At 38.5% G+C, this 25,120-nt stretch overlaps 1 protein-coding gene across 26 annotated transcripts in view; it reads left to right on the forward strand.

Moving 5' to 3' along the window:
• The window catches only part of EPB41L2 (erythrocyte membrane protein band 4.1 like 2), a 214,590-nt gene that overhangs the window by 6,987 nt on the left and 182,483 nt on the right, over positions 1 to 25,120 (forward strand). For 4 of the 26 annotated variants that reach the window (XM_032650771.1, XM_032650777.1, XM_032650776.1 and 1 more), the window contains exon 2: positions 173 to 262. The exons of the other annotated variants lie outside the window; for them this stretch is intronic. The gene's annotated coding sequence lies outside the window, so the exon portion shown is untranslated. The remainder of the gene's footprint in view (positions 1 to 172; positions 263 to 25,120) is intronic. 26 annotated transcript variants of the gene reach the window in all.

Below are 25,120 nucleotides of genomic sequence, written 5' to 3' on the forward strand. Positions count from 1 at the left end.
TGTTTAAGTCTCTGCATGTGACATTAAAATGTGACCTTTTCACATCCAGCACATCTTTTCGTACCTGAAATAGATCTGCGGACATATTTTTCCCCTAACAGAGTGTTTTAATTTTAAATTAGTTGACAACATTAAGAAATCAGGAGGTTTCACAGAAATATCTTTCTTTTAGGTTTCTCTGGGAAAATTGGAGGACCTTGGCCACACTGGGCCCACGCTCCTTTGTTGCAGTGCTGAGGAGTTCCTGCCCTATCTCACACAGGTCATCTTCCTACTTTGCCGAAGTCCCACCCATTGCCTTTTGGCTTACTGCTGGACCTTTTCATTCATTTGTATTAGATACATGGCTCCTCTAGACTATCCAGTTTGCATCTCTTTTACTAAATCCAATTTGGAAGATGCAAAAAGGACTCAATCTATATGACCTTCAGTAAGGTGTTCCTGGCAGTGGGGCTTTTCTACCTCTAGGGCCAGCAGTCATTTCCCACCTCTCCCTTTGTGAAGGCTGACCTCTGGGTCACTGTCAGTCATGGTTTCTGGAGCCCAGCAGGCAGTAGGCCCTCGGTCACACGTGGAAAGAATGCTCTTTCTAGTTTCCTCCCAGACTTTGTGACTCCTTCTCAAAGCAGCTTGTCTGGTTCTCTGAAGCCTAGTGTTACACTACTGCAGCCCATAGCTGTACCTTATTTGTATGTTATTTGGATGTTTTAGAGGACTTTTTTTTCATTTCGTCATTTAATATTTTAGTATGTATCTCTAGAAGGTAACTCTTTTGTAAACATGATTGGAATACCACCATCACACTAAAAATTCCTTAATATCATCAAATATTCAGTTGTTGATATTCAAATCTCCAATTACCTCAAGTATCAATTTTTGAAAAAGTTTGTTTGAATCCAGATCCAGTTAAGATTTGCCTGTTATAATTGGTTGGTGTATCTTTTTTTTTTGACTTTTTATTTAATATTGGAGTATAGTTGGTTAACAATGTTGTGTTAGTTTCAGGTGTACAGCAAAGTGATTCAGTTATACATATATATGTAACTATTCTTTTTCTTTTCTTTTTTTTTTTTTGTGGTACGCGGGCCTCTCACTGCTGTGGCCTCTCCCGTTTAGGAGCACAGGCTCCGGACGCGCAGGCTCAGAGGCCATGGCTCATGGGCCCAGCCGCTCCACGGCATGTGGGATCCTCCCGGACCGGGGCACGAACCCGTGTCCCCGGCATCGGCAGGTGGACTCTCAACCACTGCGCCACCAGGGAAGCCCCATGTAACTGTTCTTTTTCAAATTCTTTTCCCGTTTAGGTTGTTTGGTTGGTGTTTCTTTAAAGACTGATATGCTCTAGTTTCCCCTTCACCTCTTATTTTTCCTTGCAGTAGTTTGTATGTTGAAGAAACTTGATTAGTTGTTCTGTTTGGTTTCTCACAGTCTGAATTTTGCTGATTTCAATCCTCTAGTGTAGTTAACCTGTTCTTCTGTCCTCTGTATTAGTAGTTGGAGCTAGAAAATTGGTCTAATTTAATTTATCTTCTTTCTGTTTTTCTTTTTCTTTTTTTTTTTTTCCTTTTGTAACATTCCTCCATGGTTTAGGCTTCTATTTGACACTTCTTGCTTGCTTTCCATCCATGAAGCCAGGCTTCATCCTGGCTTCAGGTGCTGTCCCATTAGCTTCTTTGTCTTCTTTTTAACCTGTGCTGGACAAGTGGATTTTACGCTAGTGGCTCAGCTTTGTTCTAGGTTCCATTGTATGTAATCTGATAAGGCCAGAAGCATTGATAATAAACAGGTGAAAAAGGAAGAAAAATAACTTTTGGAGCACAGATGATAAGTCAGCTACTGTAGTTGGTGCTTTATATATTATATGTTAATATCCCCAATCCTTCTTACAGCAACACCTTGAAGTAGCTGGTACGCTCATTTTACAGATGAAAAACTGAGGCTTAAAACCAGAATAATTTGCTCAAGGGCACCCAGCTTGTGTGCTGCTAAAACTTCTGTTTCTTCTGCAGGGGAGGGTGGATTATTGCTTTTAATTGTTTGATGCTGTTACTCTGTAGAACTTGAAGATTTTAGGAATTTATTGGCATCTACAGTATCTAACTTAACAAAAGATAAGCTTGCTTTCCTAAATGGTTTCTGCCTCCTACTTTCTTTTGTAAAGGCGTGATTGTGAAGCAGAGTACTACTGTTAGTTCTGTGATTCTTGAATCAAGCTGGAGTGGCGAGTACCCTTCATCTTGTTTTTCACATTAGTGTAGTGTTTCCAGGCTGATGTTTCAATGTAACAAAAATGTCCCAGGGTATAAAACACGTCAAAATAAAATGTGTGCCTCCTTCCTTTTCAGTTTTTATCTTTCAAGCAGTTTTATACTTTTTGCTACTTCATTTGCAGTGCAGATAGCATTCCCCAGGGTGCTAGTATATGATTTAGAAAGTCAGGTAATAGTGTAGGGATTATAAGGAAAAGCGGCAGACCCCTGCCTTTCATGTCCCTTCATGACAGATTTCTGCTCCTCAGAGGCAACCGCTTTCAGTTCTTTTAGTTTTATTATCCGTGTGTTTTGCTTAAAACCACGATATTCTTGCTTTTTTGCTTTTTCTATTCTAGACAATATTAGCTGTTGACTTTCTACCTTGGTTGGGGTTAGCCTCCTTTACAGACTCCCTTTTCCTGTGCACAGATGCACGTTCTTCTCTCCTTCCACAGCACATATAGGCAACAGCTGAGCTGTGTATAGCGCTTTGATTGCATACACTTTCTTTTACAACTTTTTGTTTTATCCTGAAGTTAATTGCCTATTTTTTTCCTCATTTGTATAGTTTTCTTAGTACCTACCCTTAATTTAGCTCTAAACTTTGTTGAAAACTATATGGCAAACCATTTTCTTTTTTTTTATTAATGACATCCTTCCTGGACTGATTATTCCTAGAACTGCTGTGCAGCTGTATTCTGGAAATTGCCCTTTTCCTCTCTTCCTGGGCTCCCGGGTGCCTGGACTTCGTGTCTCTTTCTTGTCTCTTACTTTACATGAGTGCATCCTCCAGTAGTTTCCCAAGAAAGTGCAAATGGAAGGCGAATTTCTTGAGACCTTGCATGTCTGAAAGCGACTTTTCCCACTCTTAAAATGCCTCTTTGTACTCTCAGTTTGATTGCATTTATAGTTTGGCTGGGTATAGAATTCTAAGTTAATGGTTACTGTCCCACCGAATTTTGAAGGCATTGCTCCACTGTATTTTCACATCCCACTGTTTTGTTGAGAAGACTGACTCGCTTCCCATTTCTGATTCTGTGTATGTAGCTAGTTTGTTTTCTTTAGAGGTTTTCAGGATTTTACCTTTGAACTTGTTGTTTTGAATTTCATGATGGTGTGCCATGGTATGGGAGTCTTTCACTCATTGTGCTGAGCACTCAGTGGGCCCTTTTAGCTTGGAAACTCTTGTCTTTCAGAAATATTCCACTATGATAATGACTCCCTCTATGTTCTCTGTTCTTTCTGGAACTTCTATTAATTTGGATGTTGAATTTCCTGCCATGACTTAAGATTTGTTACTTTTTTCTCTCTGATGTCATCCCTTTGTCCTTTTGTTCCCTCTTTTCGGGAAATTTCTTCAATTAGTTTTCTTCTAATCTCTCTACTGAACTTTTTTGCTTTCCTATTTTGGAAGCTACTACTAGGCTAATGAATTTTCTTTTTGATAATGTCCTTTTCTTGTTTCATGTATATAGTTTCTCCTGTCCTGCCCATCTTTTTTTTTTTTTTTTTTTTTTTTTTTTATGCGTTACGCGGGCCTCTCACTGCTGTGGCCTCTCCCGTTGCGGAGGACAGGCTCCGGACGCGCAGGCCCAGCGGCCATGGCTCACGGGCCCAGCCGCTCCGCGGCATGTGGGATCTTCCCGGACCGGGGCACGAACCCGTGTCCCCTGCATCGGCAGGCGGACTCTCAACCACTGCGCCACCAGGGAAGCCCCTGCCCATCTTGATGTACCCCTGCGCTTGCTTTCCCTCTGTCTGGAATGCTCTTCCCTCAGATACCTACATAGCTTACTCCCTTAACTCCTTCAGAGCTTTGCTTCCTTGATCATTTATTTGAAAGTACAACCCTGCTCCCACCCCTACCCCAGGGTGCCCTAAATCCCTTCCTTGTCTCTTCTTACTTCTGCACTGTGTATTGCTGAAATCTGATACCCTTATATTTTACTTTTTGTTTATTGACTCTCCCCTCGCTGGAATGTAAGCTGCATGAAGGCAAATCTTTTTGTGTATTTTGTTCAGTATTTCCAGTACCTAGAACAGTGCCTGGTGCAGAGTAGGCACTTGGTAAGTATTTGTTGACTGAGTGACTGGACCTCCCTGTTTTCTGTATAGAACCTCACCTTTGCCCTCTGAGCACAGAGCCTTTCTTTTTCAAGTGCTGTAGAGTGAACTTCCTGTCTCTGGCTGCCAAGTTTTGTTGAGGCTGTGGGTGTGGTTTAAACGTTAAGTGTCCTTATTTCCAACAGGTCCCTGTCTTCAACTTGCTCTCCCATCTCAACCCTCAGAGGTTTCTGGAACTTCCAATTCCTAAGGCTCTCAAACCTTCTCCAACTATCACATTGTTTTTGGTAGGTCCCCACCAAGATAGCAATGCAAGTTTAGGCTTCCTCTGCTCTGCTAAGTCAGTTACTTTATACATCTGTTCTCCATCTTCTAAAATTCTGTTGATATATCTCATCTGCTGGCCTGTCCCCTCCCTTTTTTTTTTTTTTTTTTTTTTGTGAGTTAGTACCTTTTTTTCTTTAATTTTCTTTCTGTCATTTTAGTGTGGTTTTGGGAGTGAGCAGATATTAACTCATGTTCAACCCACTGGATTTAGGGTTTTAAACTGATAAAAATAAATTTCCAAGATTATTGTGGTACTCACATTTGGTGAAAACTGCAGCCATAATAAAATTGTCCTTTTTCTCATGCCAAGTGCTGAGTCAAACTTTAGCAGTATATATAGAGAGACAGAAAAGTCAGGCGGTTGAGTTAACATCTAGGGTGGATGGGAGTGGTTGACTGATATGTGACTGAATAAGAAAGTGCTTCTTAGGAAGAGCTCAGAAGATGTATTATATTTTTTTCTTGTGATAGTTCAAGGATTAGTTCAGTATACACACTTACAAATTTTATGTACTTGAACTAGACTTAAAAATACACAATAAAAACAAATTTGGTGAATGTGTATCAGAAATGGCAACCTTATTTTAGAGTTTACTGAGTATCTTAGTTTGTCTGTCTTTAGACTGACTTATGATTGGCATACATAAATTTGAATATTCTTTGACTATTTGAATATTCTTTGGTTATTAGAGGAACCTTTGAACTCATGTGGATTCTGCTAATACTTTAAGGGTGAAAAATTTCATTACTAGAGCATAAATAGAGAGTGGGATTTTACACTAATGTAAAGATACACACATTAGCAATTTTTGTGTATGAGTTTCGGGGAAAGTGAAACAAAAACGGAGGGTCTGAATTGAGGCAGTGGCTGTGAGGTCTGAGAAGCTCTAGGAAGGTCCCAGGGCTCCTGAGGGCATGTGGTTAGTGTCAGTTAAGTTGCCGAGTGGGTTTTAGGGATTTATTAATTCAAATACTCTATTCATTAATGTAGAAGATGTTATAGACAAATAGATCAGTACAGTAGTATCTCCCCAAAATGTGGTGGTATGTTAAAATGATTTGAGGTGGTGCACAGATGAATCTTTTTCTTTTAATGGTTAAATACGTGTGCATCAGAAAAATATCCAAGTACTTCAAAACTATGATTACATTGATATTACTTAGTATAAGGCTAAAGTAGGTAAGTTTTTTTGTTTGTTTGTTTGTTTTTTGCGGTACGTGGGCCCTCTCACTGCTGTGGCCTCTCCCGTTGTGGAGCACAGGCTCCGGACGCGCAGGCTCAGCGGCATGGCTCACGGGCCCAGCCGCTCCACGGCATGTGGGATCCTCCCGGACGGGGGCACGAACCCGTGTCCCCTGCATCGGCAGGCGGACTCTCAACCACTGCGCCACCAGGGAAGTCCAAAGTAGGTATTTTAAAGTGACTTGATTTAAGGATAAGTATTACATAAATAATAATACAGTAGCTGTTTGGATTTGGCAAAATTATAAAGTAGGTCTGATTACTAAAGTCTGAGAAACTTTGGGCAGGTTTAAAATAAGATTTCTCCTAATAGATAACAACAGAAAACTGTATATGCTGACTGTGGCATAGACTTCTAAGTTTTCTTTTTTAGAAATTAACACTTTTTATTTTTAAAGTTTATTTTTTGGTATTCTTTTCAAAATAAGTCCTCAGAACATCTTACCATTCGATTCGTAAACCAATTTTGTACCAGAATTCTGACAGGTAAGCAAAGTGAGTTAGGAAGGGGTTAAACTTACTCAAAGCCATTGAGCAATTTAGTAATGGAGCTTCAGGCACGGCCAGGGTCTCCCTGGGTCCAGAGTTGTTCCCTTTACTGTGTCCTCTTTTGATGTTAATGGACTTGCCAATTGAAGTTTTCTTGGAGAACTTAGGAAGCCTGCCAAGTTTTATAGCTGGGAGGGCTGTCCTGTAGCTTTTATATATTTGTATCTTGAACCCTGAAGGTAGACAGAGCTAGGTCTTCCAAAAATAGTTCAATAAATGTGCCAACATTTTCAAATACTATTGAAAAAACAAGGAAGTGGAAAAGTCCTGTGGGATTATTGGAAAACGGTGCCAAATGCTTTCACAAGTATTTGAAAAGCAAATGTGGCACTGTGGTCATATGCTAGACAATGGTGCATATTTAGCCTTCATTTTGGAGCCCATTTTTATATGATAATGTTTTACTTTTCCCCAGTACTCTCTGTTTAATTGCAGACTCTGGGAGAAAAGCTGCTAAATGAACATTTTTCTTGAAAAGTTTTCTTTAATTCACTTCTCTTACGGAGAAAAAGGCAAACTTCTGTTTTCTTAATAAAATGAATACAAATTGTATATGGGAAAGATTAGAGTGACAAGTAATGAGTGGGGTCTGTCCACTGACAAAGGAATCAAGAGTTTATCCACGAGATTGTAACAAGAACTGTTCTTGGATCTTGGCCATTAAAATCAACATCAATAAAGACTGCGTCTTAATTTCCTTAAAGCTAAGATTGTCTGTTTTAAATTACGCACATAAGGGAACGTGAATACATTCTTCCTTCCGAGATCTCTCACCACCCCAAACAAAAAATAAAGGTGCAGGGAAGATATTCTTCACTCGTGCAGTTCTTCAGTGAAGGGCTGTCACTGTGGGCAGCATGTGTAGTGCATATGTGGCTCCAACTTTTCTCCTAATTGAGGCCAGTTCACTTTCATCCTCAGTGCTACCAGCTTAAATGGAAGGACTCGAGGGTGGAATCTAGAGCATTCTATAGATCTGTGATCTGTGTGTTACTTGCTCTGTGCAGCACACATGTAGCAATGAAGGATAATATGGCTCTTTTTTTTTTTTCTCCCCTCCCCATTATGGCTCTTTTTTAAAGGACCTTTTTTGTTGCTCTTGTTAGGTTTTTTAAGCCATGTTTTTACTGTATCTGATTATCTACTGAAGTGTTTTTTTGTAGAAAGACTGTATCATTGTCAGCTATAGAAAAGTATTTTTCTTTCTTAAACTTTTTATTATGGAAACAATTAAAAATATTCAGAAGTAGAGTAATGGACCTCCTGTAGCCTCACTCAGCTTTGCCAATTACTAGGACACGGCCAATCTTATTGATACACCCCACCCCCATGATTTTGAAGCAAATTCCAGATAATTTCATTTCATATAATTTCATTTGTAAGTAGGTAAGATTCTCCCCCCGCATTGGCATGTGATCACCAAAATAAAGTCCATGTTCATTACTGATTTTGTAGAATTACAGAAATTAGTTCATTTATGGCATATTCAGTTGTGTTTTTGGGATAAATATCTGAATATTGTTTTGATCAGTGCGAGCAATTTCATCTAAGTTTTAATCCGTGAAAGCAGTTTCATCTAAATGCAGCACTGTGGACATAAAGGAAATGCTTTAGCCAGTTCTCAAAGACCCAATTTCTAAACCAAATCTGAACTGACTTTCAAATTCTAGTATATTCTCAAGGTAATGTTGATGTTCTATAAATTGTTTTTCCATGGCTCCTGCTTATGTTAATACTAGATTTTAATGTTCTTTTTTTTATTTTTACATTTTATTTATTTATTTACTTGCAATATAGCTGAATTACAATGTTGTGTTTTAGGTGTACAGCAAAGTGATCCAGTGATTTTAATGTTTTTAGATTTTTCTTTTTTCTTTCCGTCTCTCACTTCTTCTCTCCTTCTCTGTCTCTTTCATTCTTTTGCTTAGCATAGTTTAGTGGCAATATGTTGGAACCAGACCAAGTGAAACATTTTTTTTTTTTAGCTGACTGAAATTTAATGGAACTATACAGTTATGAAATCACAGCAACCTGCCATGTGTATAGTTCTGTGTGGCTGTACAGAGGGGAAAGTATATGCTTTAAACATTCGTCATTGAACTTTCCTGGTGGCGCAGTGGTTAAAAGAATCCACCTGCCAATGCAGGGGACACGGGTTCGAGCCCTGGTCTGGTAAGATCCCACATGCTGCGGAGCAACTAAGCCCATGAGCCACAACTACTGAAGCCCATGCGCCTAGAGCCCGTGCTCTGCAACAAGAGAAGCCACTGCAATGAGAAGCCCGCACACTGCAACAAAGAGTAGCCCCAGCTCACCGCAACTAAAGAAAGCCTGCATGCAGCAATGAAGACCCAACACAGCCAAAAATAAATAAATAAAATAGTTAAAAAGAATAACTTAAAAAATAATTTGCCATATACTATTGAGAAATCATACTAGAACGTTGGCATAATAGACAAAGCTGACACTTAATAGTTGAAATGCTTTTCCTGATTAACAGGCATGCTTTTTATGTTAGAGATAGTTTACTTTATATTTTAATTTGATTTTTAATAAAAATGTAGTTTAATATATTTTTTGTAAAGACATCACATATTGAATTAGAAAATATTGATAACAATAGAAAACATTTCCTGAATACTTAATATGTGTCAGACACTATTCTATAGGCACTTTTACATATATTTTCATTTAATCCTCACAGTAACCCTGGGTAGTAGGTACTGTTATTCTAGGTTTGCCTCATAAGAAAACAGGCACCACAAGATTAAGTAAATTGCTCAAGGTCACTCAAGTAGTTAATGGCAAAGCAAGGATTTGAACCCAGGCCATTTGAGCCTATAGGCATAACTACTTTCCTATATTATACCTGAGAATATGTAAATTCCTCTTCGTACCCTGTTTGTACTTGCATTTCCCTCCCCAGAGGAACCATTTTGAACCAGAGCCAATGGTACACTATTGTATGAGGGTATAATTTGATCACTGGGTGGGTATTTTTCATTGAGAAACTTGAAAGCTGTGTTAATGAGATTCTACTCATGTTCCTTTACTGGCTTTAGTTGTGAAGGAGAAGGGGGGAAAAGTGGAAGCAAGTGGAAAGTAAAGCGGTAACCACTGAAGTGTCTTCCTCCCGCCCACCCTCCAAGGAACATTGAGCCCATCTGTATTGTTGACAGGTCACAAAGGAGCTTCTGAAGCCAGTACTTCAGAGTACCACTGAATCTTCAGTTGAGTACCTTGAAGTACCAGGTATATTGTTGGAACATTGGTCATCGTTGGGCTGTCCTAAAATGTGTAGACTTTAGTGGGAGTTTGTCCTCGGTCTACAGTGACTGGAATTTTAACAAACCAGATACCTGATACTCTCCCCCGCTTTTTTTTTCTCAAAGGAGTGGAGGGTAGAAAGAAAATTGTTTTAGCCCCAAGTTTCAGTCCCAGTTCACCAATTACTAAGCGTGACATTGAGCGAGTGATGTTGCCTCTTGTGTCTGTTTTTCTCTTAAGTGGTTCAGTTGCCCTGACATAAGTCCAAATCCATTTAAGATGTCGTCTGTGGCTCATTTATTTGTCTCTGTTTGTGGAGAAGGTAATTGCCTTTCCTTATAGGAAAAACATAGACAAAGAACTTTGGCAAAACATTTGATAACGTTTTCATGGTGTCTTTATGGCAGCATTGGGAAAAAACTGTGTAGTGGAGGGAATCTGTGGTGGTATTTGTTACTGAAATTTTAACCTTTCTCATCTTCTATCCAAAATATTTTTGCCAGCAATTTTTATGATGACAGACAAGGACTGCTGATCAGATTTACAGATTTCATGGACGTTTGTAGGGAAACCAAATAAGGCTTGTACAGATTGTCTTGTTAGCTACAAAATGGGTTGAAATAAGATGAAAGTTGTTGGAAATAAAAGTAAAGTCTATTTAATTATAAGGTCTTTGAAAGAGTTCTGAAACAGGGTAGTCTTGGCCCTTCTTTTCAATGTGAAGTTTTATTAAAAAGTAGTAGATGCCTTTTTATTCCTTTTATTGACTTCTGGTCTCATAACTCCAGTGGAATTGTCTTTTCCAGGTAATAGATGGCTCTATTGTCAAGTCTATTGAACACATTTTCCCCTAAATTATTATTATTTTTTTTTGCGGTACGCGGGCCTCTCACTGTTGTGGCCTCTCCCATTGCGGAGCACAGGCTCCGGACGCGCAGGCTCAGCGACCATGGCTCACGGGCCTAGCCTCTCCGCGGCATGTGGGATCTTCCCGGACCGGGGCACGAACCCGTGTCCCCTGCATCGGCAGGCGGACTGTCAACCACTGCGCCACCAGGGAAGCCCGAGAAGAACTTTTTAACGGTTGGAGCAGGCAGAGAATGGAATGGGCTACCACGGGACGGAGTGACTTTTCCACGGTTTGAAAGACCCAGGGCAGAGGCTGATAGTCACCTCTTGGAAGGTGGGAGAAAGATTCATTGGGTGGGGGATGGGACTTTGTGACCACCAAGGTGTCTTACGAGCCTAAGATTTTATGATTCTCATTTTGATAAAATTTTTAATTTTATTAGCTAACTTTATTCCATATTTTTAAACAAAAGAGCTTCATTTGAGAAGTTTTAAATATATACCAAAGTAAACTGAATAGTATAATGACACCCCTACCCCTCATGCATTCTTATCACCCAGCTTTAACAGTTACCAACGCATGGCCAGCCTCGTTTGATCTATATTTCTGTTCTCTTTGCACATATTTCTGTATGTATCTCTAAAAAATAAGACTTCTGAAAAAAACCCACAATACCATTATTACACCTAAGAGGTTAACAGCAAATCTTTAATATCAAATATTCAGTGTTCAAATTTCCATTTGTTTTTGTTTTCTTTCGTAGTTTTTTGCTAGAATTAGGATCCAAATTAGGATCCACATATTGCGATTAGTGATTCTTTTTAATCTATAGGTTTTGTCTCTTTTATATTTCCTTGTAATCTAGTTTTTTGAAGAAACTGGATTGTTTGTCCTCTGTCATTCACACAATTTTTCATTTTTCCGATTCTATCCCTGTGGTTTACTTTAACTTGTTACTCTGTCCCATAAATTGGCAGTTACATACATAGGCTTTTATCAGCTTCAGGTTCAAATTTTAAAATATTTTTTTTGGCATGAATATGTTATCGGTTCTGTTCTTTCTTAAGACCACTCATGGAGTACAGCAAAGCTAATTGTAAAGACGATTGGATTGCTTACTTAGTTCTTCATTTTCTGAAGTCATCCTAAGCCAAATTCCCCATAAAAACAGATGGAACCACTTAGAAGTTTGGGAAGATAATAATCCTCTGCAAACACCACATCCAAATACAAATTACAAGAGTTTCTTGTCTAGCTTCATTTCCAAAAAAGAAAGGGAGAAGGCAGATGCCTTAGTAATTTCCTCAGACCACAAACCAGGTTTTCAGTTTAGAGCGAGACATTTTACAGTAAAGTCAGTCTTGATTTTTCTAGCACAATATGGAAACATTGCAGTTTTGCTAGTTAAATTTCCCACCCAGTAAGCAAGTATTGACAGCGACTACTCCCCCCATGCCCTTCTTCCTTGGCAGTTGGAAGTAAAAGAGTAAAAATGGGAAGATGGCAAGTCAGAAAGGAGTATATGTGGGGAATCAAATAATTGTGTTCTGTGGTGATCCTTTTGAAGGATATTTATAATCGTCTTCTTACTTTTTATTATGGAAAATTTCAAATGTACAAATAAATAGAGAAGATAGTCTAGTGAATATCCATATCCCCACCACATAGTTTTTTCTAGTTTTTTCCCTCTCATGTATAGTATATTTTCTAAAATTGGGTATGGGGTCACACCGCTATTCACCAGAATCTTATCATTTGTTTCATTTGTGAGGCTTGTGGCATAGCCCTTACATCTTTTTTTCTTTGTTTTGTCAGTGTTGGTAAATCTTTTGCTAGGTTTTATTTTATTTTATTTTGGTCCATGTTTATTATATTAGGTGGTAGGTGAAGAAGATTATATTATTCAGTGAGTATTATTCCATTATTCAGTGAAGATAGGCTGTGATTAGGCTTCATTCTCTGCCTTCTGTTTTAAAAACTTTATATAATGGAAGCGTACGTAAATGAAGAGAGATGGAGAGAGTAGAATAATGAATTCTCATGTGCCCATCTTCTAGGTAATTATCAACATATGGTCAACTTTGTCTCATTTATGTACCCACAAATCCCTCTGTTCCCACCCTGTTTTATGCTGAATTGTTTTAAAGCAGGTCCCAGACATTATATCACTTCATCCATAAATACTTTTTTGTATGTCTGGTAAGCATTAAAAAAACAAAATAAACACAATTCCATTGTTACATCTAAAAAATTTAATATTTCCTTAATATCAAATATTCAGTGACTGTTCATATTTTTCCATTTGTTTGTTTCATAAATGTTTGTATAGTTGGTTTGTTTAAGTTAGGACCCAAATAGGTTGTACATTACATTTGGTTGATATGTCTCTTATTAGATGTCTTAATATGTAGTTTCTTTCTCCGCTTTTTCAGTTTACTTGTTGAAGAAACTGTTGTTTCCTTAGAATTTCCTGCCTTCTGGAGTTTGTTGATTGCATTTCTGTGATAGTGTTTAATATGTTTCTCTTGTCTGAATTTCCTTTTAATTGGTAGGTAGATCTGAGTCTTAATAAGATTCAAAGTTGGTTTTTGGTGGTGGTGGTAGTGGTTTGGAGAATCCTTCATAGTTGTTGGTGTTTATTTCTTATTGCACAGCTTCAAGAGACGCAATGTATGGTTAGCTTCTAACCATATTTTTTTCTCTGACTTACTTAAATTATGGAACTCATGACATTTTGCCCCAATTTCTTCATTATATATTTGTAAAAAACACGAATATTTTCTTATTAACCAGAACACTACCATTATATATAACAGTCAATTGCCAGTAGTTCTCTAATATTATCTGGTATTGAGTTTATATGAAAATCTCTCCAGTCATCCCCATGACTTCCTTTATAGCTCATTTATCAACCAGGACCCTATGAAGGAGCACATATATGGTTATGTCACTTAAGTCTCTTGTGACCTAAAATAGTCCTCCTCCTTTCTCTTTTCACTGTCTTCTTATGACAGTGACCTGTTGGAGAGATTCAAGATGGCTGCCTAAAGTCTGGTAGAATCTTTATTTTTCTGGGTTTGTCTGGTTGTTTCCATGTGGTGGTATTTAACTCAGTGTTCTATCCTCTTAATTTTTTGCAAAGTAGAATTTAAATCTAAAAGTATGATTAGATTCAGAATAAACATTTTTGGTAAGAGTACTTAATAGCCAAGTTGTATACTTCTTATTGTATCAGGATCCACATAATATAGCTATCCCACTATTAGTGAAACTAAGATTGATTAAGATGATGACTGAACTCCTCATTTAAAGTTATAGTTTCCCTTTTGAGATGGGCAAGTAATCTTGGGGGAGTGAGACTTGAGCACCATACAGATATTTAGTTCTTTATCAGTCTTTCACCTAATAATGTTCGTATCTATTGATGCTCCTTACCTGAGTCAGTTATCTCATTGGGAGTGGCAAAACGGTGATAAAATGGGATTTTAAAAAAATTACGGTAAAGTACATAGCAAAAATATACTATCTTAATCATTTTTAAGTGTATATAGTTAAGTAGTATTAATACATTGACATTGTTGCACAACTAATCTCCAGAGCCTTTTTCATCTCACAAAACTGGAACTCTGTACCCTAAGAGTTTTATCATTCCTTCAACTTTATAAGCTTGCAACTTTCTGTGCAAAATAGCTTTTTCTCGTCAATGTGGGCTATTTGATTACCATGAAATAGTTTTTAATTTCAAGTACAGGATTAAACAATTGAACAATTACAAACTTAATTTTTCCCTTTACCAAATTTCAGAATAAGCCATTAATATATAATAGTTGTCTCAAGTTTGTTTGATTGGCTTGCAGATTTTTATATATTAAGTGCATTTCAATCAAGTACAGTCATTCTTTTTGATGTTTAAATTGTCCCAACTTTGGCCAGGGGCAAACCCTTCAAGTTGGCTCTTAAGTCCTTTTGACATGACCCTATCAGGTTTTGAAAGTAAGGAATATGTTTGTTTAAAGGCAGTAAAATTTTCTTTGGAGAATAGGGTCAAATCTCTCTCAGCCATAGCACAGAAAGCATCCATATTGTAGAAAAGTGCCAAAGAGCAGAGTAAAATCTGATACTAATTTGTCAGGGAGAAACAGGGTGAAGTTAGATGACCTCTTAAGGCCTCTTCTCATTTTATATTTTGTTATCTTTTACCACATATAAAATTGTTTTATTATTTTGTTATTATTGGAACAAAATATTTCAAGAGTTTGAATGTTGTCAGGTTTTGCCTTAAACAACGTCTTTATTACTTTCTTCTTCTGATAGTCAGCTTCCTGGGCCAGGATTGGATTAAAGGACTGTAAATTGGGAAATGTGAGGGTTTCAGCATGTTTTCACAGTTATAGAGTCCATCCTCAGAGGAAATAAGAAGGGGTTTGCATCCTAACCTTTGCCTTTTATTCCAATAAAATGTGGCTAAACATTCCACATAAAGGTCAACCTTTAATGCTCGATCAATAAGCTGCTGCCTCGTTTCCTGCAGACAGCTTTATTTCCTCTGATTTGAGTAAACAGATGAGGTTTCATCAGGAGTTTAACTGTATAACTGAATTTGTGCAGACCTCTTTTGTAATGGGGTAACATCACAATGCTTACGTTTCCAAACCTCTGGAAGTTACCATGTGACATTTAAAAAAACGTGTTGGTTTTGAAATTTGACTTTTCCCAGTGTAGTTTAATGTGGATAATGGTCATCCCATAAGCAATAGTTCTTTTCCATTTAGTAGGTTTTCCTTTCCAGAGTAAGTGTGGCTCAGTTTTATCCTTATGTCCCCAAGAGTCACTATGATGACTTTTTGGTTACGAATTAGATATGAATGGTCAGTGTTTTTGAATGCTTTGAACACTTACTGAATGTTGGGCAGAAGTACAAACAATACAGCTACATACCATACTAATAAAAACAAAATGTTTTGCCTTGAAAAATGATTTCTTCTCCAAGAATAGAATTATTATGGAATTCTGTATTTATTCATCAATGAGTTAAGTTTTTGAGTAAATAAAAGACTATACTGTATTTTAGTTATAGAAGTATTTCTTTTCAGTGTTAGGCATGGTTGGTTTGTAAAGTAACCCTCTGTGATCATTTTTATATGTATGAAAAGATCATTAACTTTTTTTTTTTTTTTTTTTTTGCGGTACGCGGGCCTCTCACTGTTGTGGCCTCTCCCGTTGCGGAGCACAGGCTCCGGACGCGCAGGCTCAGCGGCCATGGCTCACGGGCCCAGCCGCTCCACGGCATGTGGGATCTTCCCGGACCGAGGCACGAACCCATGTCCCCTGCATCGACAGGCGGACTCTAAACCACTGCACCACCAGGGAAGCCCCATTAACTTTTTTAATGAAAGCCAACCCTTTAAAAATGTGTCAAGTTTCTTTAACTGCAGATACTGTGAATATTGTTGTATCTAGTAAATAAAGCTCGTTCTGTGAATTTTCCAGATGGGGACAGCAACTGGAAGAATTTGATTCATTTCTTCCCATTCGTAATATTAATGAATTGTGAATTAGTGCAGTTGAAGTCTGTACTGGATTGTCTATTTAAGACCATAGAGACTTCGTGTCTCTTGCATGAGAAATACCAGTGTATGTATTTAGAGAGGTAGTTATTTTCTCCATCATTGTAGCAGGATTTGAGATATAGGGAATATATATGATAAAATTGCTTAAGTAAAAACAAATTGAAGTCAGGTAAATTTAGAAATAAAAAGAAAATAGCAAAAGATCTGCCCTCCACACACCTTCTATTCCTGAGCATATTTAAGCTATAGCTAGCTATAGCCTAACATACATTTTTATTGATGTTTTGTGTCTATATTTGTATATGTTTTGTTTTTACATAAGAAGTATTTTTATTTATTATAAAATAAATTTATTTATTTATTTTTGGCTGCATTGGGTCTTTGTTGCTGCACGTGGGTTTCCTCTAGTTGCGGCAAGCGGGGGCTACTCTTCATTGTGGTGTGCAGGCTTCTCATTGCAGTGGCTTCTCTGTTGCAGAGCACAGGCTCTAGATGTGTGGGCTTCAGTAGTTGTGGTGCACGGGCTCAGTAGTTGTGGCTCACAGGCTCTAGAGCACAGGCTCAGTAGTTGTGGCACACGGGCTTAGTTGCTCCACGGCATGTGGGATCTTCCTAGACCAGGGCTCGAACCCATGTCTCCTGCATTGGCAGGTGGATTCTTAACCACTGCGCCACCAGGGAAGTCCCTATAAGAAGTATTTTTAAAGAATATAATGACAGATAAACTCATTACTCCTCTCTGAAATGTCTGCTGGAAATTATTGAAGATTGTTTTCCATGAATATGATCCTTAAATGTTTTGGCACTTCAAAGTATAAAGATGAATAACATTTTTGAAAAAAGGAAATCGTGATAATTAATAGTTGAGCCTGATTTTTTTTTTCAGTTTTAAAAAATGACAGGCATTTATATTCTTAAGCACCAGTTCTTTTAAACCCTGGTCCCTGTGAAAGTGAGTCCTTTCATCCAAGGTACAGCTCGTATGTCAGATTTTCTGTGAAGTCTTTTCTAATTTCCACAAGTACAGTTAATAATATCTCTATTTTCTGTGTCTCGCAAGAAATCTAGTGGAAGTTACCAGGTTGGATTTCAAAATCCTAAACAGGTCAGTTTTTTCCACTATATAAATTTTTCCAGGGCAGCAACCCTGTATTACTTGTGTATTCCCAGTGATCAACATAGAGGAAAGCATTATATAGATGTTTGTGGATTGAATGAAGACCAGTAAGTGAGGTTAAAGTTTTAATAGACTATTAAATATTTTGCTTGTTTTGGAATAAGTGAATATACTTACTGATTTTGATAATCTTTTTATGGTTCAGAAACCTCTGAAGTGACAATAGTAATGTGAATTGACTTATAGTTAGAATTTGAAACAGATTCTTTTATGGAGAAGATGCAGATGATCAGCTGATAACAACTGCTTTTCTACCCAACACTGACTCACCCATCCTTTCCTCTTTCCTGTCCTTCAGTGGAAAAGCTAGCCTCCTTTAATCCTGTGGATAAGTAAGCTTCTACCCTTCATGCCCTAGAATCCTGTCCTCATCACTTTGGGCTGACTCAGAGATGTCCTTCTATTAATTAACTGCTAAACTGTTCTGTGTCTTTTTCCCCTTCTTCTAGACAACCTTGGTTACACATTAATGTCATCTAGGGACCTTTAGAAAAAATACCCTGGGCTCCAATAGAGATCGATTGTATTTGAATCTTAGAATCATAGACTTGTAGAGTTGGAAGAAATAAAAGTTTTGTTTTGTTTTACTTTATTTTTTTTTTTTTTTTTTTTTTTTTTTTTTTTTTTTTTTTTTTTTGCGGTACACGGGCCTCTCACTGTTGTGGCCTCTCCCGTTGCGGAGCACAGGCTCCGGACGCGCAGGCTCAGCGGCCATGGCTCACGGGCCCAGCCACTCTGCGGCATGTGGGATCTTCCCGGACCGGGGCACGAACCCGTGTCCCCTGCATCGGCAGGCAGACTCTCAACCACTGTGCCACCAGGGAAGCCCCCTGTTTTACTTTATTTTAATTAATTAATCCAGTACTTCTAATTAAAGACTTGAGGAAGAACTCAGGGATTTGTAAATCTTCTTCATGGCTGCCATTTTCCATCTCTCCACCCCAGAATCATTGAATTCCATCTACTCAGTCTTCTAAATGATTTTCACCCCCTTAATCTCCATTTCCCAGGTTATTCTGTCTTCTTTGCTGTTATTTTGTCATGTCCTTTTCCTGTTCTTAAGATGCTGTTCTTATGCCACTCTCCTGCTCAGTCACCTCTAGTAGCTCCCTTTTGCTGTAAGGAAAGTTGAAATGAGAAGTTTATTCACCCCACTGCCCTCCTTTGGTTCCTATGCTCTAGCCAGAGGATTCTTCCCTGTCTTTTGTACAGTCATATGTCTTTCTGAGTTTTGTTAAGAAAATTCCATAAACTGTGCCTAGACTTAACTTTCTTTCACTTTGCCCATTGGTTCCTACACCAAATCATAGAATGTTAGCTCAAGAATATTTTAGCAGGGGGCTTCCCTGGTGGCGCAGTGGTTGAGAGTCCACCTGCTGATGCAGGGGACACAGGTTCGTGTCCCGGTCCGGGAAGATTGCACATGCTGCGGAGTGGCTGGGCCTGTGAGCCATGGCCACTGAGCCTGCGTGTCCGGAGCCTGTGCTCCGCAACGGGAGAGGCCACAATGGTGAGAGGCCCACGTACTGCAAAAAAAAAAGAATATTTTAGCAGTCATTTAATTCAGACTTTTTAATTTACAGATGAAGAAACTGAGACTCTGAAATGTTAAATTACCCCTATTGCCCAGGCCACACAACAAATCAGCCTCAGACCCAGGTATCACTCAGGTCTCTTTGTTCACTTTTCACACAACCTTTTTCTTTTAAGATGCAACTCATTCTAGCATTTCTCTCAGACTTTCTCTGATTACCTCAGAGAGTCTATTCTGGCCTCCAATCTTCGGTGCTATTTATTGTCTCGTGCCAGCATTTGTGCTTCTGTCTTCATAATAATTAACAATGACGTTACTGACCTTTGACGGCTTATTTACTAGTGCTTAATAGTTGAAGAACTGCGAACACTAGTCAACTAGTTAACTCATTGCTTATTTCATTTTTACCTCACAACCACATGACAGGGTAGGTATTGTTATTCACATTATAGAAATAAAGAAGCTGAAGTATAAAGAGGTAAAGTCTGAAAAGATCAATGCTTAGGTTTGAACTCAGGTCGGTCTTATCCCAAAGGAAAGCTCATCTGTGCTGTTTGTAGTCTTTTACTGGGAAACATCTTTTATTTTCCACTGGACTATAAATCTCTTGATAACAAGGAACAGGTCTTTGTATGTCTTTGTGTTTCCTGTAACATCTATCATAGAAGAGTTCAGTAAATACTTGTTGATTTCAGTTGGAAGGATCATAACTCGGTGACCACACTTCGAGGGTCAAGGTATTAGTGTGCAGTGGGGAAGGAAGGAAGCAGGTGACCTGTGAAGCTTTTCTCAAATTTAGGCATTAGATCTAGGAAGGGGTTGTAGGTATGGGGTTGACTGAAGTTTCCATGGAATGACGAGGGCAGGAGAGTTCTATAACTTTCCGTGTTTAGTGGTTGTAATGAGATATTATACCTTTATCTACCTGTGAGAGTTTGCAAAAGCATCTCAGTGGCACATTGTCTTTTCTGGCTTTGTTTGTTTTATTGGGTGTTGCCTTCTTGAAGGAGTCCTGAATTTCTCTCTCAACCAGAGTATTAGCAAATACCTTTCCATATATGATTGGTCTTTTTTTTTATTTTTTTATTTTTTTTTTTTTTGATTGGTCTTTTTAACCAAGAGAGGTCTTGGACACTTTTCTCAAATAAATTCTTGAATTTTGTCTTAACTGAGTGCTTCTGAACTTGTGGATCCTTAAGCTGTGCAGGTACATTTTGATTATGGATGTGGGTAACGCGAATGATTGTCCTTTTGTAGTCAGGCAGTTAGGTGTGAAGAATCTTTTGTTCCTTCTTCCTGTTAGCAAAGTGACACCCTTAAGCTTTTAGGCATATTGGTTTCCCATTTTTCTAGGGTTTGAGGTTATTAGTCTTCTTTGTTCTTTTGAAATAATGCCCCACAGAATAATGTGCCAGCTTAATTTTGTAGCGATCAGGAGTACGAGAACGACCCCGTCCAGTTAAGGGAGGTAGACTTAAGGGTTATAGGGTGATCTTTGAAGTATAATTCCCAGGACATTTGAATAACCTTTTGTAAAATGAATGTTTATGCATATCTTGAGAGGGAGAATAAGTAAAATAAATGGTCAAGCTAAACTGCGTGTAGAAAGAGCACTAGTTTAGGAGACTGGAGACCTGAGTTGTTCTAGTCTTTGTCATTAACAAGTTGTATGGTTTTGGAAAAGTAACTCTGAGCTTCATTTTCTTCACTTCCCATTTTTTTTTTTTTTTTGCGGTACGCGGGCCTCTCACTGTTGTGGCCTCTCCCGTTGCGGAGCACAGGCTCCGGACGCGCAGGCTCAGCGGCCATGGCTCACGGGCCCAGCCGCTCTGCGACATGTGGGATCTTCCCGGACCAGGGCACGAACCCGTGTCCCCTGCATCGGCAGGCAGACTCTCAACCACTGAGCCACCAGGGAAGCCCCTTCACTTCTCATTTTTAATGAGTTGGAGTATATTGCCAGCCCTCCCCCCACCCCATGTTGGTTGGTCTCAGATATCAAATTCACAGTTTCTGGTAGGTATGAAACCATAAGTAATATTTTATTTGGGAAAACACAACTGTAGTATCAATTTGCAACAGTATTAATCTTGTATTCAGAAGCCGGAATGCTGGCTTTATGGTTCTATATTCAATAGGGGATGTTTTAATGGTCATAAGTCCTTTCTGTGCTTATGTCTTCAAGTAATGGTTGCTGACTATAAATTTAGCCCCTGAGTTTAATTTTTATTGTGATAAAATACACATAAAAATACATAAAAATGTACATAAATTTACCATTTTGACCACTTTTTAGTGTACAATTCAGTAGCATTGAGTGTATTTACAGTGTTGTGCAACATCACTACTATTTCCAGAACTCTCTAATCTCCCAAACATAGCCTCCATATCCATTAAACAGTAACTCCTCCTCTTTCTCCCAGCAGCCCCAGGAAACTTTTATTCTACTTTGTCCCTGAATTTGCCTATTCTGGGTATTTCATATATGTGGAATCATATAGTATTTGTCCTTTTGTGTCTGGCTTATTTCACTTAGCATAATGTTTTCAGAATTCATCCATGTCATAGCATGTGACAGAATTTCATTTCTTTTTGAGGCTGAATAATGTTCCATTCTATAAATTATGCCATATTTTGCTTATCTATTTATTCATGGACATTAGTGTTGTTTCTACCTTTTAGCTATTGTGAATAATAGTGCTTTGAATATTGGTATACAGATATTTGAGTCCCTGCTTTCAGTTGGTTTTGGTATGTACTTCAGACTGGAATTGCTTGGTCATGTGGTAATTCTTAAATTTTTGAGGAACTGTCAAAATGTTTTCCACAGCGGCTATACTGTTTTACATGCCCACCAGCAGTTCTCAAAGGGTCCAGTTTCTCTACATCCTTGCCTGCACTTGTTTTTTCCATTAAAAAATTTATAATAGCCATTCTAATGGGTATAAATAAAGTGGTATCTCAATGTAGTTTTAACTTGCATTTCCCTAATGATTTAATGATGTCAAGCATCTTTTCATGTACTTACTGGCACACGAATTTCTTCTTTGGAGAAATGTCTTTTCAATGCCTATGCCTGTTTTTGAATTGTTTTGTTGTTGTTGTTAGCCTTTGATTTTTAAATGTAGTATGAGTAAGGAAGGTACCATAATGAGGTAAGTATACTTACCTCAATGTTGGTATATATGTTAGGTTGTTACCTTACTGTTATTATTTTGGCTCGGCTAGTAGATAAGACGTCCTCTTTCATACAGCTTCTCACCAATACAAATTTTCTGTACCTTGGGATATTAAGTGATATTAAGTAAATGGAACTTGGATTTTAAAGTTCAGGACCTGAGTCCTTGCCTTGGGCCAGTTAATCTGGCAAGAGGACATGTAATGTGCTGAGTTGAGGGTTGCGCTGCCTCACTACTGGTTCTTGGCGATTAAAGTATGAATCTGAATGTACATTGTAAAGTGGATACTGCCATCGATGATTTTTTTTTTTTTTTTTAATTTATTTATTCATTTATTTATTTTTGGCTGTGTTGGGTCTTCGTTTCTGTGCGAGGGCTTTCTCTAGTTGTGGCAAGCGGGGGCCACACTTCATCGCGGTGCGCGGGCCTCTCACTGTCGCGGCCTCTCTTGCTGCGGAGCACAGGCTCCAGACGCGCAGGCCTCTCACTCGCGGCCTCTCTTGCTGCGGAGCACAGGCTCCAGACGCGCAGAGCTCAGTATTTGTAGCTCACGGGCCCAGCTGCTCCGTGGCACGTGGGATCTTCCCAGACCAGGGCTTGAACCCGTGTCCCCTGCATTGGCAGGCAGACTCTCAACCACTGCGCCACCAGGGAAGCCCCATCGATGATTTTTTACTTTTGGCCCATTGAGTTATTGTAACCTGTGTAAGCCGCTTTTTGAATTGTGAGACAAAAAAGGAAGGTAGATAAGCAACTTTCTTTAGAGGATCCAAAATTATTTCCTTTATTCCTCTGACATTCTCAGGAGCTGAAAGGAGATGAATGTTAGCATATTTTATGGGTAAAAGAAAATGAGGGAAGGATAAAGCGCTTGTACTGTTCCACAGGTTTCTAAACTTCTTGTGCTAACTCTCTTTAAGCAAGACTTCACTGTGCTGTCTCCAGGCTGTACCTTTTCTGTGGTTCCTAATATGATCATGTATAGGAAACTGTTACATAAATTTGGTCAAGGGTTTATCTGGTCAGCATTTCTTTGAGTGGTTGTCTTTTCAGATGTGTTTTTAGGGACATCTTTCGGAGAATCAAAGCCGTTTTGAGATTTTCTGTATAGTTTAAACAGATGCCTGTTTCCTCTTCTCCTTTACGCATTATTCCCTCGGAGTCAACGACTTTGTCATTTGTGGTTACACCCTCATTTTCCTCAAGAAATCATGTCATGGCATTTAAAGAGGGAAATGTGTCTTCTACTAACGTGAATATTAAAATAGAAATTTTTTTCTAATTCTCTTTGGTATATTTTATTAAATGCTGCCTTTAGAATTGGAGAAAGGTTGAGGTAGAAGATGTATTGTTAGAACTTCATAGTCACAATTCTGGAAAACACATCCATAATTTCCATGGTTCATTTTAGAGTGAATGTAATTAATAACTCATGGGTTGGATTATTTACTTATTCTTTTGGTTATAAATATTTATAATTCTACTGAATTTTTAGTATGTTTATAAATTATTTTCTTTTTTTGTTGTAATTCATATCATGGAAGAATCGAATGAAGAAATCTGGAAGTTTTGAACTGTAATATTGGCCAAGAGTTGGATTTAATTTGTAGCTAGTAAAATTTCCAGTGAATTAAATCAGATGATTCTAATGCTTTGAGTTTAACGTTGTTTTCTTTCAACCTCCTTATTAGCACAACCCGTTGAATTTGCTGCCTGTATTTTGGAGCCATTTTGGTTACGTAGTCAGCCCTTTCTATGGCATTATTTTATTTTATTTTATTTTAGTTCATTGTTATTAGTTAAGTGGCTTACTTGGTTATGCCTTCTTTGTTTAATCTTTGTACATTTTCTCATTCTTACTTGTTTGCTTACTTTTCCACCCATTAGTTTAAGTGGGCATTTAGATAAATCTGCTCTTTAAGTACTTAAACCAACAATTCAATCATTTTGCCTTTTTTTTGGAGGCGTCTAGAAGGTATTTAGCACTGTGCTACATTTCAGTATTCTCTGTCACTCTATAAACTTTTGAATCAGTTAGAGCCTTTGGTGCCTCTAGGTGAAGGATGTCATTTAATTTATTAGCAGCTGTTGCTATATACATGTAATTAGATTTGACTGCAAGTGCATTTTTACAAGATGAGTCTGGTGGAGTCATTATATACATGGTTCAGATTAAGGAAATTATTGACCACTGAGGTAAGTGCTTGAGAAACTGCCTATTTAGAAATGACTACTGCGGATCTAAAATATGCGGGGAAGGTTGCATATTTTACTCTGACCTTATTACCGTACAAAGGAAAGCTTATGTAAAAATAACTTGTCACTAACATTCTGCTTTCTGAAGATATAACAGCCTGTTATGCAACTAAGTGCTGACAATTTAGTCAAGGGAGAAATAGTTTCAGTAGAAGCCTGCTGGTGTATTGGTTTGGCCAGAAAGTTCGTCCGGGGTTTCCCCATGTTACTGATAGTTGCGGCAGTTTATGGAGCATCTGTTCCAACAGTTGGTTTTAAATACTTCACAAACGGGTAGGAGAGGCAGGGGTGAGAGCAGGAGGTTCAGGCAGCAGGGAGGGGGGCTGAGAGCTGCCGTCGCGTGAATGGCTGTGCTGCCTGGCAGTTAGGGAAGGGGTCCGGCCGTGCCATCAGTCAGCACCGGAATCTGCCTCTGCCTCTTGCTGGCTTTGCTCTGGAGCTTGTCACTTCTCTGAGCCTCTGGTTTCTCATAGGGTTGCTGAAAGCACATAGCATAGGTCCCAGAATGGAGCCGCTAATAATTGAGTCCATACTCTTCTTAGTGGACCCCTGACCTTTTGTTAAGGTAGTTGAAGAACTGGAAACAGGGTTTCTGAATAGTTGTGTAACTAGCTGTGTTGTTATAGTTGTGTGTGTGTGCGGGTGACTGTGAGTCTACATGTGTTTGTGGATGGCTGCAATCCACGTGTTAAGCTCATTGGGTTGAGGATGCTGTGTGGGAAAAAAAAACAAAGCAAAAATCCTCCCCTGAGGATTTCAATGTTGGATAAAGGGCTCAGAACAATCAAATCTTGGTTCAGAGTTTGAGGTAGTATGGCCACCAGCAGCTGTGGATGATTAAAAATCAACTTT

This window comes from Phocoena sinus, chromosome 12 (genome assembly GCF_008692025.1).
Source record: "Phocoena sinus isolate mPhoSin1 chromosome 12, mPhoSin1.pri, whole genome shotgun sequence".
Lineage (NCBI taxonomy): Eukaryota > Metazoa > Chordata > Mammalia > Artiodactyla > Phocoenidae > Phocoena > Phocoena sinus.